This window comes from Heterocephalus glaber, unplaced genomic scaffold, assembly GCF_053883595.1.
Source record: "Heterocephalus glaber isolate CG9 unplaced genomic scaffold, H.glaber_assembly_v1.0 deba00000809, whole genome shotgun sequence".
Taxonomy (NCBI): Eukaryota; Metazoa; Chordata; class Mammalia; order Rodentia; family Bathyergidae; genus Heterocephalus; species Heterocephalus glaber.
This window is the reverse complement of record NW_028258163.1, coordinates 8118334-8131457: the sequence shown is the minus strand read 5'-3', so window position 1 is coordinate 8131457 and position 13124 is coordinate 8118334. Positions and strand designations below refer to the sequence as shown.

Below are 13124 nucleotides of genomic sequence, written 5' to 3'. Positions count from 1 at the left end.
TACAAAGTTTCACATATCATCATTCGTATTTTAATAAAATAATAACAGAAACAAGTCCTTTATATATAACATCTAATTTTTCCACAAATTTCTTTTGGCCCAGAAAGTTTTAATAAAGATTTTCTTCACATTGTATCACTATGGTGAAAAAGTAAAGGAGGCTACTGTTTAATTTCAGAACATGAATAAATTCTATAGATGGATAAATCTCTAATTTTAATCAGAGCAGGGGATCATAATAATGAAGTGAAAAATTTCAAGTCCATACAATGTCTTAGGCCAGAGGGAAAACATGTCCTCTCTTAAGGATCTGCTCTGTCAGAACACTTCATGCTATTAAAAATCTTTCACTGTTTATTTTATCTAGTATACTGCTTCCTTGAAAAACAACCAACTCAGAAAGTAATTCAAAGGTTAGTTACAAGATAAACTAATAGCTATGCTAAACTATCACTTCGTAGGGCCAATAAAAAGGAGATAAACCATATTATTTCCACAATCTATACGGTCAGGCCCAACAATGCCAAATCAATAATAAAATATTTTTATTTAAACTTCCCCTCCTTTCTTCTTTCTTCTTATGAAATTTTATCTGAACAGGGAAACCTCCGTGGAATGTACCAGAAACATAAAAAAGTGAGAGTGGACAATGTAATAAATGTTTTATTTTGGTTTGTTAATAGATGGTGGAGTTCAGTTCACTTGTGGTTTGACCTTATTCCAGTTCATAGGTGATGTTTCTTAAGTACAGCTTTCATATAAGGCCAGCCGTCTGAAACTTCTGCACTCACTCCAAGGAAACAGATTTACACACACACAAACACACACAGTAATTGCAATATAACTTTATTTCATAGATTTTTTCACACTACAATTCAAATCCGATGTCCCCAAACATCATAATAGCAAGTATAAAGAAAGGTCTGATAAAATCCATGGTCCCATTTATGTTCTCCCTAGACTTTCCTCAGAGAAAAGGTTTAATATGTTTTACAGTATTAATGTTAATAACAAGCTAATAATGAATGATAAACAGTTAATCTTTATTGCAGTGATTCTCACCGAAGCTACCCATTAAGATCACACAACTATTCATATTCAATCAGTTTGGAGCATGAACTGGGCAGCCATTGTTTTTGAAGTTCCACAGTTGTTTCTGGTGAAAAAAAAAAAATAAGGTTAAAAACCACTGAATTAATAAAACTTGTGTGTGCTGAGCCCAGTGCTAACTGACTTACCTTGATTATCTCATTTAATTGTCATTGCTATATTGTCTAATTTTATTATTTTTATTTCACAGATAAATATACCAATGTATAGAGGTTCAAAAACTTGTTCAAGTTTCCCAGAGCTAAGATTTAAATCTGGATTGCTTATCTGTGTGTGAAAGTAAATACATTATTCTGTATTTTTATCATATAATTCTTCAAATAAATAAATAACAGGGCTAAGACAAAATTAAAATGAATTAATAGAAATTAAAATATCAAATGGCCTTTCCAAACAGACTCCTTCTAAACAGTTCTGCATAATCTACTCTGACCTCCCTCCAATCTATTCTCAACCTAAGAGCACCATGATCATTTCAGAAATCAAGCTGTCTGAGGAACCAAGGGCCTGCGTCCTAAACCCCACAGGGTCATGTCTAGTTTTGCTCCCCAATCCCACCCATGTATCTCTATTACCATCATGGTTCCTAGTGAACCATGAGGAGGATCCACAAATATCTGTTAAGTAAATAAATGACATCAATCTCTGCCTGCCTGCCTCCTGTTCCTTCAAAACATCTCCTGGTTCCCAGCTCTAGCTCCTCTCTGACAGGCCTGCAGATCTCCTGCAACAAAGTTTCCAGGTTTTTAGTCAGCACTTACACCAGGCTTGATTCGCCAATCACAGCCGAACCGACCATTCTGATTTCACTCTGGGAACTTCAGGTTGTTCTCTGAGCAGACCTCGCCACCTGCAACAGAGGAAAATTGGGGCCCAGTGGTCCTTTTCCAACATGGACTTCTAGACGCTTCTGCCTCCCTGTGTCCTGTGGTACTGTGGTTTGTATTTGAAATGTCTCCCAAAACACATGTGCCATAGGCATGGTTGCCAGATAATGGGCTTTTTAAGAACTGATTGGATCAGGAGGGCTCTGACTTTTTCAAGTGGATTAATCCATTGTTGAGATCATAATTGGGTGTTGGGAAGTGATGGAAACATTAGGTGGGCCTAGCTGAGAGGAAGGGTCATATGGACATGGCCTTGAGGACTGCATCTGGTCCTTAGCTCCTCTATCAGTCTGTCTCTGTCTCTCTCTGTCTGTCTCTGTCTGCTTCTCCCCCAAACCCCACCCTCTCTCTTTTCCTGGCTGCCATGAAATAAGCAGCTTTCCTCCACCAAGCCCTTCTGCAATGCCAAGCAGGGGCCAAAGTCTCAGAAATTGTACCCCAAAATAAACTTTTCCTCCTTTAAGCTATTATTATAAGGTACTTGGTCACAGTGCTGAAGAGCTGACTAATACAGTGGTAATATCATTTTTTTTTTTTTTGGTACCGGGGATCGAACTCGGGACCTTGCATTTTCAAGGCAGGCGCAGGAACCACTGAGCTAAATCCCCGGCCCAGTAATAACATTCTTATATTAGGAGATTCTGTCTTTTCTCACCAAGTAAATTCCAGAAAATGGATGAGAGAAAGCACAAGTCATTTATTTTTATAGCTCTGAGAGAGGATGAGGCTGGAGTAAATGTAGTGATGTAAGAGAACTTTTGGTCATCCTCATTTAAATGCAACCACCTGAAATAATGGCCTAGGAATATTAAATGTAAACCTGAGTTCATGGACCTTTTCTCAGCCTGTGGAGAGAATCGTCAACAAAATTCTCACTGTTAATACATGAATGCCAAATGTTTTAGTCCAAAACAAACATAGAATTTCAGCAAGATATTTAAAAGTTAGGAATTAGGCTAGTGAAAAGGGATTTTGGTAATCAAGGACAATATTAGTGTGGTGCTGCCACAAAGATTTTTGCTTCTTGCATAGTATTATGATTGCATGGTAATCTTACCTAGCTAGTGTTTTCTTAATGTCCTCAGGAGTCTGATCATTGTAAATTACCTGTGACATCTCATTAATCCTCTTTTTCCTCACAAACGCATAATTAATGGTAACATTGACAATAATACACAAATTAGCTAAGTGACGCTTTATGGTGTTGGTTTTGATTAACGTCAGGGACCCAAAAATGACATTAATGTAATGCAGATCCCAAAAGGCCCGCTGCACTTTGACCCCAGACATACATTTTGTTTGCACCATCACCAAGATTAATCCTCCTCTGGATGAAGACGAGACAAAACTCTGGCCACTGGCAGTGTGTGCTGGTCTGTTGGAAAACAAACCACTTCAATTGCATTTGTTTAAGAAGGAAATCTTAATGCATAGAAAACAACAGTGTAGTGTCATTTCCTATTGTCTAGTTAGGACAAAGATAAATGAGCAACTGTCATGATTTAGATCAACTGCTTCCCTGCTAACTTCTACTATTTGTTTATTTATGGACCAGTGTTTAATTAAAAGTATACCACCTAGATATATGAATCATAAAATAAAATGATTGAAATTCCTTCTGCTTTCACTGTAAATGGTTTTTGGAAACCAAAACTGGTTTTTATATGCATTTCACCCTGCAGGACCTCTACATGATAAATTCTTATTAACCATAAGAGGATAAAGAATCAATGCCTGAGAAAATATTCTTTGTCTCTGATGAGTAACAAAGTGAAAACATAAGCAGGTATTTAAATAAAGTAAACTTCTTTGCTTCAGAAGTGAAGCATCTCTGCGGACTGTGAAAAACCTGACTCAGAAACATTTTTTTCAAATTAAAAGAGATACAAACACATTAAGTAAGTTACAGTATCATCTATTGCTGTGTCACCAACTTCTAAATTCAGGGTTAACCATGTGACTTTAATCACAGTCGTGAACAATTCCTTAATCACAATTTTCACAAATCCAGTAGAGGTTTGAATCTTTTTCACACCCTAAAGAGCTACAGTATGCTAATTTTTTTAAAGATGCAAGCTTCAAAATGATTATTTATAGTAGAAACTCCCTAATGGTGTACATTTTTAAAATATAATGATTGTAGTCCCACTCCTGATTAATTTGACATCTATTTATTTAGACTATTTTTCAAAATGTTGCTACTAAAGCATAGTCCTCCCTAATGATCATATTCTACTTCAATAATAGAGTAGGGAAAAAAGCCATATTTTCTTGCTTTGTTCTATTATTCACATAAATAACTACAATTTTGAGACTGCTTTATGGACAAAACTATATAACATATAAAGTGATACTTTAAAATTTGAAATAAATCCACCAAAGCCAGAAAATAAAGATCACCAAAATTTTAAAACATTGTATGTCTATTTGATTGTTTAAAAAGAAAATATTTATAAAAAGGAAAAAAATATACCTTAAAAGAAGATTTTAGTTGCTGTGGGCATACATTTTCAAGTACAGTACCCCAAATTCCCTCCCCACCCCCCAAAAAATAAGAAAACAGACTGCCTCACAACTGCTTGCTATAGCAGTTTAATTTTGAAAAATGCCTCATCTGTCCCTGCTTGCAATATATTTGTCTTCTGAGCAGGTTTAGTCCTTTTTCTTCTTCTTTTTCTTTTGATTTACTCAGTTACAAGGAGCAAACCAAGCCATTCAAGAGGATTTTCTTTTTCTCTCATTTAATTATTATTTGAAAGTCACAATCAGCTCATTTTTAGATTGACATACTAAGTGTTAGCTGTACCAACTTTCACAACCACACAAACTCGCTCATTGTAAAGCAAACTGGGATTTAAGGGGCAGTGGGGATTTCTCCAGAGGTCATATTTTTGCTATGCCTAACTAAACCATAAATCCAGATTACAACAATAAATTATTTTTTATTATTTTGGCAGGGATAAGTACAAGTAGGATTTTGAAAGATATCTGGGCTTAATTCATATATTAAATAGGCCCAAATAAACCAATGCTAGAAGAAATTAAAACTGACCCTATCTTAAATAGAAACCCAAATTAGGCATTCAACCACCACACTAATTAGTCACTAATAAATTTACCACAGAAAAACATTTCCTTTGCATTGCAAAACTAAAGAAATAGGATGACTGAAAGTTTCAAATTAAAAAAAGAGAATTCTGACAAGCTTTTAATCAGAAGTATTGTTTATAATGTGGCTTTAAGGTAGTTGTAATAACTAACGTCTTTAGTTAAAAAACACTCATCAAGCTATAAAACTTTCTTAGTTGACTCTTCTGTAGCAAAGTAAAACCTCCTAAAATGCTTCAATTTATATTTTTTAGCAGTTACGATGAATATGATTACTATTAGTCCCAGTATATCATTTTGACTTTGCAGTTTACTCAAGTTCTCTGAGAGTAATCTATGAAGCCACAATTTTACAGAAATCTCTTTGCAGTTTACAGTGTGGTACACTGACTTTTCCAAAGACCCCAAAGTTGTGCTGGGGTACTTTTTTGTTGTTCTAAGGAATTATTTCATGCAAATAAAGAGACTGCTATGTGGGAAAGCATGTTTTCTTAACTACTTAATCAGACATTTCCACACCACAACACTTAGTAAACATGCATTTACCTTGAAAATATAATCTTATCAGGGGTGGTTAGTGTAAAATTCTCATCTGTTTTCTTACCTTTGAATTTGAGCTCTATTTATAAGGCTCAACTAAATGATGTTTGACTCCTAGGCATTTCCTTGCTAGGGAGTTTTGCATGAGCACGACTCATATGGAGACACACAGCGTGTGAGCAGAGTGTCAATTTAGTTTCCTGTACAGTGAGTGTAACCTTATCAAAGTGCTCCTTTTACATAAAAGAAACTGATGCGCAAATGTGGTTAAGTATGTATCTGTTTTTCTCTTCCTAATATTTTCTTTCTGCTTTGTCTTTTCAGAATAAACAAGAGGGATGGCTTCTTCTGTCCTGATTTGTATATGCCAGTGAAAGGGGGTCCCCTTCACCCTGGAAGCACTGGTCTTCCTCTCTTCCCATGGAACAAACTGCTAAAGAAACTTGGTTTAGACAGAATGCAAATGTTTAATCCCTGCAACTATATTTTAAATTATAACTTTTTTTCATAAAGCTATGTGTGGTGACATATTTCATAACATTACACAAGATCTTCCATGCAGTTTTTATTCATGGAAGGATGGTTTGCAGAAAATCACAACATTGTACTAGACTTCTCCAGCAAGTTAATTTTCACTTTAATGTGAATATACAATTTATGAGAAAAAATAATAGTTATTTAGGCATAGCAGTACTTACCTGTCGCTGTGTGAAAATCCCTACCATCAATATGCTTTTACTTCAGTTACTATTAGTAGACTGCATTAGTGTCTGATGGTTTTAATAAACAAAACCTCTGAATTTGCATTTTGGGTCAAGGCTTTATAATTTAGACAAACAAGAAGGAAGCAGCATGACATGCAGTCCAAGAGAACCATTCTTACACATGCCTCAACTTTGGTTTTTCGTAACTACCCTTTGGAGACTCTCCTTTATTAACAATCTTAATGAGTGTTCTGCCTATATTTTTCTACCAAGAATGTCAAATAAGGTTCGAAAGCAAATGTAAACTGTAATGCAAGTGACACACACTAAAAATAGCCCTATAAATTTGTTCATTTTGTTTAGATAGTTTCCAGGTTGTAAAAAGTAGGACTGCTCAGCTTTATTATTTGTTTTGGAAAAACTAATTCGGTAGAGAATAAGCCACTGATAATGCTATATTACTTTGGAGGAAATTTATTAAGACTGTTTCTAGATTTTACTTTTTTTAACAAGGATTTAATCTTTTTTTTTTAACAAGATTTAACTTTTTTTAACTGTTCGTATTTCCAAGTAATCTACAAGATAATGAACTGAATGAAACCTATAATGGCACAAAAAAGAGAGAGAAATTTTCTTTGAGTCATTAAAATTAAGATCTTGAAAGAGTTGTATTTATCTAAAATGTAATTAATTAAAATTTAAAACAGAATCTTCATTCATATTAACCTGTCAAATATGTTGCTTCCAATGCTTCCAGTAACAAGGCAACAATATTTATTATCTTACATGCCATGAGGTTTTAAAAATAACTCTGCGAGAACATTTTTAGAACATTTACAATCTGAATAGACAACTAAAAAAATTAGACATTTCTCTGTGAAAAACAGCTGCTTTAAAGTACAACATTTGATGGGAAATATATTTTTAGAAAACCATGAAATTTGAAGTTGGGCAATGGAGAGCTATTGAAAGGGCGAGCGTGGGCTCTATCGTTTGTTAAGGAGGTTTGGAAAAATGGCTTCTCTTGAGAAAAAGTTTAGGGTTAAGCCCCTCCTTTCCCTTTCTTCATAAGAGTCAAAAAGGATTTTTTGGATTGGTTGAATGACTTTGCACTTAAACCAAGATGGATGGCAATGTAGGGCTTTGTTTTTGATATCTTCTCCCAGTAGAGACATGTATAAACAGACAAAATGGCGACACTGGGCAGTAATCTGACCTCTTGGAAGAAAGACAGTTTAAAAACTACATCAAATTCTCTTTAGAGAAATAGGAATATTGTCATTTAACAGAACCTTAGAGCTTAGTTCTTTTTCTTCCGCACTGCACACTTGAAATACTAAGAAGTAGAAGTTTCCAAGGCCATAGGCCTCCTTCTCACCCCCAGCTCCTCAAACCTCTTTCTCCTGAGTTCAGAAAGAAAATAGTGTTGCTATTCATGTGATAATTGTCAAAACCACGACAAGTGCCAAATAGGACAGTGCCAAGAAATCATTAGTTCAGTGTACATCTCAGATTTCTGTAATGTTCAATTAATGGGCTAGATTTCATCAGAGCTTTTTTCTTGTAAATTCTTTATGCTTTTAGGCATCTTTTAGAAGAATTGTGTAAGCCAAGTTTATAGTAATTCTTTATTAGTTCAGATTAATTTTTCTAAAAAACTGAAATATTACCTTCGACAAATTTATACATTGTTTTCATTGCAAACAACATTAAATGACCAATTCAGAAAACTAAACTGCTATACTGAAAAAAAATTTACTAGAGTTAAACATTGTACCTCAAGCATATAACCATGGGAGAAAAAATAACAAAGTTGCTTTTAAGTTTAAAAGAAATTCTGATTCATAAAAAAAGATAACATAAGAAAAAATAAAAAAATTTTAAAAAGATAACATAAGAAAAATTTAACATTAAAAAGATCATCCTCATAAATGTTGATGCAAGTCTTTTATATAAATAAGTAACATCTAATGCTTCAGCTATGCACAGTGCCATTGTATTTTTAAATATTTCATAGAAATATGTCATCATAGAAAGAGCAAATATTACAATGATAGTAACCAACTAGGACTTTCAAGAGCAGAGGAATTGCACTTTTTTTGTTGTTTTTAAGCCTATTAACATAAATACTCCCACCTGTTATAAATTAACTTTTATGCAGAGACACAGTCAAAACTGCTAATGCTTTGCTTTCATCAGTTTTGTGTTAGAATTCTGAAAACCTGAGGGGTGTGTGTGTGTGTGTGTGTGTGTGTGTGTGTGTGTGTGTGTGTGTGCGTGTGGTGAAATACTAAAATGTGTCTATACAGCATGCATTCTCTGGACATGTTTACTCGGGTAAGAATTCATAGATGGAAAAGTGAGCTAAAGAACAAGGATATTGCTTCTAAAAGGCAGTTCATGGGTTGTTTAATAGTATTTTAAAGGTCTGCTAATGAGTCACAAGAAAGCACACAAGAGTAGAGCATTGGTTCCGAGGGCAATAGCACAGCAGTCAAGAAGATTAACATGCCACTAGGGGACAGCAGAAAGTCACAGAATGAGGTAGTGCTAGAACGACCAGAACAAAAGACTTTTCTTTGTGGGGAGAGGGGGAGAAGGGCGGGGGGAGGAAGGAGGAGAGAGAGAGGAGAGAGAATATGCTGAGAATGGGAGGGAGAGAGAAGAGATTCTTAAACCACCATCATCTTACAAGTGAGTTGCTGGTAAATATATTTTTTAAAGCAGTAAAAGAAATATTTTCAAGGATCTATTTTTAGATTGCTAAATTTTGGATACCAGAATCTTATAAAATATGCATAACCGTAAGCTTGGCAAAATAAATTAAAATATAGACTATTCTGTTTTTTGCTTTTTAGAGTGAGGAGAAGTTTCAAAAATCAGAAAAAGTAGTACATTTAAAAACACATGAGAATGAACCCATCAATGACAAAATACAGCTGAGAAACATTGGAAATATTGTTCAACAAAGCTAAACATAAGCAAGATCCAGTTCATTTTCAAAGAGATACAGAATAACTCAGGAAATAAAAGTAATTAACAAATTGATAACACTGATCAAGTAATCTAAGAATCAAGTACCTCACACAGCCCAGCAATAGATTTGTAATCTTTAAGCACAATTCTGATAATTAGCTGGAGTTCCAATTGTAGTTTAAAAGGACTGGAGATTGTAACCTCTGTAATTATTTTAGAAGCTAATACACAACTTTTAACAATTCACCTTGCTGAAATGGTAATTCATCTTTCTATATTTGTACAAATAAGCATCATTTTCAGTGTAATAAACTTTGTGATCCTGAGTGATTTCCCCATAATGCAACATTCTTATCAAGTGACAACCAATTTTAACTCAAAGTTTCTTTGATTCGTGGATCACATTCCTGTTCGATCTTCTTAAACGTAGATCATTAAATGCTCAGATAATATCTCCCCTGATAAGGACATTGATGACTTTTGCCATCATTTTTCTTAGTAATTTTTACCATTATAATATTGCTTCTTGAATACTGTACATAATTAAGTCTCATTTGTATTTTCCAAAAATTGGAAAATGTTTAGTTATTTACTGCATTTTTTATAATTTTATTGTTTTTTACAAAGCTAGTTATAAAATATGACAAATGTTTGCCCTCTTTTAAACATTTAAACACATGAATCCCACACAATTTTTTTAATTAATAGTAGATTTTATATATATATATATTCTACACATGATTAGTATTCCTTTCCTACCACCAGTAACAAAATTTTGATTAAAGTTATATTTACATATTCTAAATATATGCCATACCTTCGTATTTCTATGTTTTATTTGTTTAACCCTTTTCTTTTTTCAGTAATATATTTTTTTCTGATCAAGTATTCTGACTCATACATTTCTAAAACTTACTATTACATTCATGTTAATAGTCTTTATCCCTAGATCACTATTACTTATTCTTTTCTTCCATGGGTTCCGGTTGCATGAGTTCCAGTCTTTCTTTTTATTCTTCAATTTGGACCAGTTGACTTTGATGATGATGATGATGATGATAATTCTATACATTCTAAATCCTGAAGATTCTCTCCCCCTTCTTCCCCTTATGCTCAGATCTTCCTCTCTCTTGAATCCTTATCAACTACATCTAAGACGCTGCTGTCTTGTACTGTCCTTAGAGGAAACAGAGACCAGCTGTTCATCTCCACCTGCAAAGGCTGTGTTCCTTCATGAACTCGAAGACTGCTATTAATTCCCTCCAACTCTTCTCTTTGCCAGACTAAACAAGACCATTGCTTTACCCTTGTTTCACTGGGACAATTTCCTAACCCTTTAGTTTTTTGTTGCTGCCTCTGGGCCTACTCTAAATCTGCACGTTTGGCATAAGTGTTAGGCTCCTAGGGGACACGATAGGATAATGAATAACTGATTAATATTGCATATAATATGGATGATGATTTATATTTCTAAATTCTTCAGTGATATCAGTTTTGTCTTTGAACAACAGGGCTACATTTTCAATCTGTAATTAGCTTGTAATCCACTCTGACCATCCATATCATTTTTCTTACTTACAGTTGAACAAACGCTTCTTTATTTATAATTAAAATCTACTTTCTTTTCTCAACAGTTAATTATTTTTCTTTTTTCCCAGTAACTTTCACTCTAACTTTACCTCCTTGCTCCTCTATTCCTTTTCACTTTGGTTGCTTTCTGTTGCTTAAATTGAAATCATAATATTATAAACAGTTTTTAAAACTTGGTATTTCTTTAGAATGCATAAGTAATTAGAATAATTTTATATCTATTTAATTTTCTTAAGTACTTTCTTAGTAAATAAGATTGGTGAGTTTTGAGAAAGAAAAAGTAATTTTAAAATATTAATGTTACATTAAAAGCTGGATAATTTCCTCTTCAAACAAGACTTGCTTACCCTGGCGTGTGTGAGAGAAAGAGAAGAGACGCTGTTGGTGTGTATAAGCAAGCAAAAGTTAACTTCGAGAGAACGGGAAGTATTTGGCCTTCACCCTTCTCTTACCTTAGTAAAAACCCCATCCAGGATTTATGATTTTCCTCACAGCTGCATCCTCTGTCATGTTTTATACTTCATCTGTCTACACAAAGAGATAGAGGAGACAGATACGAATAAAATGATATCTAATCTCTCTCATCCCCAAGATCTTCAGCATGTTCACCTTGTAGGGCAGGTTATTCCCCTTAGAAAAAAAACATTTTTCTTTTGGTCTGCAGAGAAAAAGCTATGAAAGAATCCTGCAAATTCTCAGTAGTTCCCACCATGGGCCCCTGATGATTAAAATGACTGGTAATATCAATGAAACAAGGAGAGACAAAAGCAAAAACAAAATTTTTTTTAAATCACTGTGTAATTCTGTTGCTACCTAAATACTATACTGTGAAAGAAAAGAAAGAATTGCAAAATTAAATCACATCAATTCAATAGAAAATTATGACTTAATTTTCCATACCAATCATCTAATATAAAAGAAGAGCATTATAATGTCTAAAACAATCACTATTTATCATTTTTACGGTATCACAAACTTTTAAAAAATGATCCTAAGAAATGTTATGAAACTGCTTGGACTATTTACCATCATTCATCTCCAAGCTATTTTTAATCAAAAAAGGGGAAAGGAATGCAGTAAAAAAAAAAAATTAAACTTTCAAAAATATATTTTCATCCAGACATTAACCTATTAAAAAAAGATACTCTTGCACAGATTGTCCAGGAAGCTACTTCCAGAACCTGCATTCAAGCAGTTGAGACTGTGAAGAAAAGTAACCTGTGCCTAACACATGTCTGCTGCCTATGAGCCCTGCTACTGCCTCCTAGACCCTTTAGTTAGCGTCAATAATAAAACACCTCCTCCCAGTAGAAGACAAGACTAAAATGCCTTTTCTGTTTATATAATTTCAATTTGCAAAAAGTAAAAAGTAAAACAAATAAAACTTTGGGAAAGTGCTCTAGCTGTGCCTTGGCACATGGTGGCTTTAGCTAGGCTGTTTACTTACATGGGAGTCTTATCTGGGGTCAGAGTTGTAATCAAAAACTAACGAAAACTACAAAGAGAACCTGGCGAGAAATGAAATGACCCTAACCCAAAATGTCGCACTGACTTCATTTAAGGCTTCTGTTCAAGGACGTTTAAAATGTTTCCTTCTATGGAAATAATTCAAGCTTTAGAAAAACCTAAAAATAAAAACCTCCATGATGAAGTCTATAGAATGCTTAAAGTGAAGAGCATTGAAGTGACACGTGGTAGCCACACTGCAAGAAAAGTGCCACATCTTCCTAAACACGGTCAGTCGCATAGGGTGTGTGCATGGGGATGGCACCTCCAGCGGCCGCGCGCTACATGGACAGACCCCTTGCTGCTTCTGTTTCTTCCCTCTGTCTAGGACTTTCTCTTCTGACCACCTTGCATTACCCTTTCTCTCTGTCTCTACAGTCTAGATCTCTCTCTCTCTCTCTCTCTCTCTCTCCCCATTCAGGAAATCTCCCTTTTCCCAAGTAACGAATATATTTATTTTGTTAAATTATATTTATATTTTACCTTCATGATCTCCCGCCTTTATTTTCTTCTCTCTAAATCATTTCTGTCTCTCTTTCCCTCTTTTTCTCCTCCAAGTCCTCTCTGTCCCCTACAGCCTTTTCTCTTAATTTTATTATGTTAGGGTGTTGCTGAGTTCACTGCTCTTTTCCCCGTCACTCTGCACAATCTTCAGTAGCGAATCTCTTTTTCACCTCTCTTGCCATGTGGTCTGTGTGTGTTT

The 13124-nt window shown here is 34.4% G+C and overlaps 1 long non-coding RNA gene across 2 annotated transcripts; it reads right to left on the bottom strand.

Annotated features, from left to right (window-relative positions):
- Positions 1-819: 819 nt before the first annotated feature.
- Positions 820-6419, bottom strand: LOC101725980 (uncharacterized). Of its 2 annotated transcripts, XR_015449764.1 has the most exons (4): positions 6344-6419; positions 3290-3372; positions 1872-1960; positions 820-1156 (listed from the first exon to the last, which is right to left on the bottom strand). It is a non-coding gene; the product is annotated as an uncharacterized LOC101725980 (long non-coding RNA). The 2 variants fall into 2 exon arrangements; XR_205948.3 differs by lacking the exon at positions 3290-3372 and having other exon boundaries at positions 6344-6414.
- Between the last annotated feature and the right edge of the window lie 6705 nt (positions 6420-13124).